This window comes from Protomyctophum bolini, assembly GCF_963924005.1.
Source record: "Protomyctophum bolini genome assembly, chromosome: 16".
NCBI lineage: Eukaryota > Metazoa > Chordata > Actinopteri > Myctophiformes > Myctophidae > Protomyctophum > Protomyctophum bolini.
In genome coordinates, this window is record NC_137877.1 from 35,873,273 (window position 1) to 35,877,977 (window position 4,705).

At 39.1% G+C, this 4,705-nt stretch overlaps 1 protein-coding gene across 3 annotated transcripts in view; it reads left to right on the forward strand.

Annotated features, from left to right (window-relative positions):
* Positions 1–2,380, forward strand: part of LOC308330567 (nck-associated protein 5-like) — a 65,025-nt gene extending 62,645 nt beyond the window's left edge. For 2 of the 3 annotated variants that reach the window (XM_080785489.1, XM_080785491.1), the window contains exons 13-14: positions 1–1,581; positions 1,781–2,380. The exon at positions 1–1,581 is cut by the window's left edge and continues 374 nt beyond it. The gene's annotated coding sequence lies outside the window, so the exon portion shown is untranslated. Of the gene's footprint in view, positions 1,689–1,780 lie in introns of those variants that run through there. The other variant, XM_080785490.1, reaches the window with a different exon arrangement.
* Positions 2,381–4,705: the final 2,325 nt, after the last annotated feature.

A 4,705-nucleotide genomic window follows, 5' to 3' on the forward strand; every position in this document is an offset into this window, starting at 1 on the left:
TGAAGAAATCTACGAATACCAAGGCAGTGGATCACAATTTCCTTCCAGATCTGTCTGATGTACAGCACATGACACCGATTGCTATTCATGGACTCTGTGTTCTGTGCATTAACTTAATTGGTAGCTTCCTGTTATTCTGTTGTCATAGTGTTATTAATGATCTGCATGCAAACAGCCTATGTCAAACTGGAGAAATGATAATGGCACCTCTCTATGAATGCTTTCACTTCAAAAACCCATGTATTATCTGGGTAGAATTGTGACCTGTTGTGCATTGCGCAGTATTAAAAAAACAAAACAAAAATAAAAATGTCTGATTACAATATCTAACACAGTGGTTCTCAACTGGAGGGTCATGACCTAAAAGTGGCTCACTACTAGACATCCACATGGGGTCAGAGCACAGCTTAGAACATTGTATTTATTCATATATAAACTAGGTTATGGACATTGCATTGCAGATGCATTGCTGCATTGCTACATGTATTAGCAGTAACACAAGTGCTAGTTTTCAACACCTGTCCACAGGAGAATTTTCTAAAATAGAATAACACTATAGTCTAAAACCCAATCAAGTTACAAAAAAAGGAATATAACGTTTTCACAGTTTGGAAATGGTCAAATTTCCAAACCAGTTGAGATCCACTGATCACAGAAGTCTTAAGGTTATCTAAAGGTATTCAATAATGCATTGTGAGTTTTATCTTCATGCCAATAATTATTTGCCATAAAGTATATGTGCCATATATGTTTTTTTGCTGAATGAACCATTGTACTTAGTTGTAGCATATTCCACAGTTATGACGTCAAGAAGGACCAGTGAGGATGTTGCATGTAGTTATAATGACATCTGCACTGTAAAAGTCCCGAGCTCAATGTTAAATTAACATTCAGGATTTTGCAGTGTAGGCACATTGTGGATGACACAATGCTAGCTCAGGGAAAATATTTCTTTTTTTGTGGTCTCTGGTGCTCTTGATAGATGCTGTGGAGGGTTTAGCTTCACCTTGCTACTCCATCTACACTGGTCTGGTCACCTTCCATCCGCACAAGCAGCTGTAAATGACTCGGTTTCTATATATATTAATTATGTCGTGTTCTTTATAGTTGATGTTCTTCAGTGTTATGAATGCATCCTGACATGTTTGACAGTTTTAGTTGCCGTGAGATGTTTTTCCTGCTCCTAATTCTGTCAGTCCCCAGTCGTTCCCAGTCGTAGATGTTTTGAAGACATTGCTCTCTGCATTGTGAGAATATATCACCAAGCACCACTCTCTGCTAATCAACAAACGGCATTCAATCTACATATCAGATTTGTCATGCCGTGACCTAGAGCCATATTCTATATGAAATTACTAAAAATACAAGATTAGCATTCGCCTAATGTAGCTACTAAGAAGCACTTTTTTTTATACAGTACTGTACATCAAATCAAGTCAAAGATTATGTTGTCAAGCACATATCTACATGGAGCTCAATGTAAATTCAAAATGACACAAAAATACAGAACAATACTACATGGTGTTTTTTTGTTTTTGTTTCTTTATATACCAGTGGTTCTCAGAGTGGGGTCCAAGTGGTGTCCTTGAAGTTCCACTGAGTCTCCAGCTAAATAAGGAACAATTTAACCACTTTAACACAATTTTATACCTAGGATATAAAAAAAATAGCAGATCTACAAGCTCACAACATGGCGCAATGTGAGCTTGTAGGTCTGTTCTTTTTGGGCAGGGAAAATAGAAATTGGAAAAGCTTGTTGATCAACCGGTAGATTTTTGAGGTGGGGGTGGGGGGGATTGTAATAAATAAATTAATACAAATAAATCTAACCACAAATCTCTTATGGGGAAATACATATCAATTTGGGAGTGCTTGATATGAAAATGTTTGAGAACCACTGTCTCATCCTATCTCTACTTTGATCTTTGATCAATTGCTATGTTTACTTGTAGAGAAAAAGCTTCTGTTTGTAAGCATGCACTGGTGTTTAAGACAAATAGGCACATCTAATTATGACAAATGTAGCATAAAACAAGGCGAGATGTGGTGGATCAGGGATCAATTCACTACATTGATACCAGTTGATGGTTCTGTTTGCATGGGTTCTATGTTTTGACACATGTCAATCTGTGGACTTCAAAAGAGCATTGTATTTTTCTAGCATTTACGCTTATGTATTGTCTGGTATTTGTACTCTATGCCGATATGTATGTAATTATTTGCTGTCCCTGCATATAATGATATTCACATTTAATTAACCTTTATAAAAGAAATCTGGTTTTCCAGGCCCTATCACATCTGGCATTCCTGTGTGACAATCTCCTTAGTGGTATGAGTTAAGAGTTGTACATTTCTGATATTCTTTGTTTTATGTAAAAGACGGAAGAAAATAATAAACTATTTAAATACTTATGCAACAATAACAATAGTGTCTGGTCACATAATTTGGTACTTCTGAGCAGCAAATGATTTAGCACAAACTGCATGCTGATTGCTGAATGTTTGTAGTATGAATATTAAGCAACTGAACACTCCCTGAATAAATAAGGGAATAACGCCCTGCATCATTATAAGCTACTCCAGTGATACTCAACCTCAGGCCCGCGGGCCACATCAGGCCCGCGGGACCATTATGACTGGCCCACCAATGAAAATCTAAAAAAAAGAAGAAAAAAAAATCTGGAAAATGAAATAAAAATAAATAAATCTGAATGAAGTTATCTTTAATTACATTATTATAAGTAATACTATTAGAGTTGTACTATTACTCGAACGAAAATAAAAGCTTGGGGGGGGGGGGGGGGGGGGGAATTGCGGAAATTGCGGAAATGGTAATTGCGGAAATGGTGGAAATGGAAATTGCGGAAATTGAGGAAATTGCGGAAATGGAAATTGCGGAAATTGCGGAAATGGAAATTGAGGAAATTGCGGAAATGGAAATTTCATTAGTCATAGACTGGATTAAAACAGTATGAGATTACACAGACTGACCCATGCAGGACATAGACTGGACCTGTTGAGTCTGTTAAACACAGACTGACCCACGTTATAGAATGGACGCATTAGTTCTGTTGTAAATGTGCAACAGCGGCCCTAGCGGTCAGGGTTCTGTTGCGCATTTACAATGGAGGGAAATCCTAGATGGATCATGCCAGATTCCGAGATAGAGTGGATTAAAATCCTTTTTTCATTAAAAACTACGGGTTGTAATTGCGTAGCGTACCCTTACCGGACAAGTGGGGCAGCAGGGAAAAGCACCTTTAAGAGTTTGCATTTGTAAAAGTTAAGAGGCACAGCTTTTCAGACAGCAACCCATGGGGAAAGCTCTCGTAGAGAGTGATGATGCCAGAATCGATAAATACGTCTACAAGAGTCTAAATCTTAGGCTAGAGGTGATGGTATAGTCTGGGTCTGTTTTGTATCTGCCACTTTGAGGTTATGCTGTAGCCTCTGTCATGAGTGAAATGTTTGTAATTGGTGTTGGTTAATCAGTGAATGCATGGCACAACTCTGCCTGGCTTGTCATTCTACATCTAGTAGACCTTAATCCTGCTTTCCATCATGTTTTATGGTCATGCTCCATCACTAAAAAAACTTACAGTTCAAGTTACACTTTTCTATACTGCATGAAGTTTGAAAGTCAGCATGCAAAAATGTTCACCGAGCACAACGTTCTAACAACAGACTCTGCTGTTAAGATTAAGATTTTGGTGTCTCCAAGGAGTTCAAATTTTATACAACTTTACTAGTTTATGAAATTATTATGTTTATAGACTTTTCCCTCTGGATTAATTCTCACACACAAGGATCGGCTTGGATTGTACACATGCCTTTCCATGGACACAATGGAAATGTCAGGCCTGTGACATTTTCAACACAGGAATGTCTCTCTCCATCTGTTAGCATCATGCCACATTTGTAAAGGCCATGCTTATTAAGTCAAATTGAAAGGAAACAGAGGAGCTTTATGTTGCGTACTGTAAAATGAGCAAGCATGCAGAAAGCTGTTGGAAGTAACAACATGCTTTTATCTTTGCAGAGATCACATCACAAAATGATTTAAGTTCCATGTTATTCTTATTCTGTTTGACAATGGCTTCCCTTTGATGAAATCGACCCAGAATCAGCAAAGATACGCGCCGTGAGCCTATTACAATGACATAAGGCCTTTTCTTGTTATTATAAATCAAGTGTTCCAGGCTTTGATCATAGTGTCTCATTCACTGATCCTGAGCTTATAACATTTGAAAGTTTGAATTGGTTAATTTCTTCGAATCTGTGCACCCAACAAATTAAGGCTGGTTTTGTTCTAGTGTTGAAAAGCCATGTCTCTGCGTGTACGTGTGTGTGTGTGTGTGTGTGTGTGTACGGTTGTAATCCACGTAACTCGAGAACCGTTTGACCCAGCGACTTCACATTCAACACACGCGTTCCACAACCCCACAGGGAGTGCAGTGCCAGGTATCGAGTCGGTCAGACCCACGGATCTCCAGAACCACCACAAAAGGCTCTGGTCAGGCTCTGCCAGTGGGCCTAATGAGGCCAAGTCCTTTCACCTGGGCCAGGCTCTGCGACTGCCAGTGGGTCTAATGAGGCCAACTCCTTTCACCTGTGCAATTTCCAGCCTCTGCCAATTGAGGCTCAACCAATCAGGCTCTGCCAGTGGGCCGAATTGATTGCAGTTTGCAGTCTTCACACACACAGG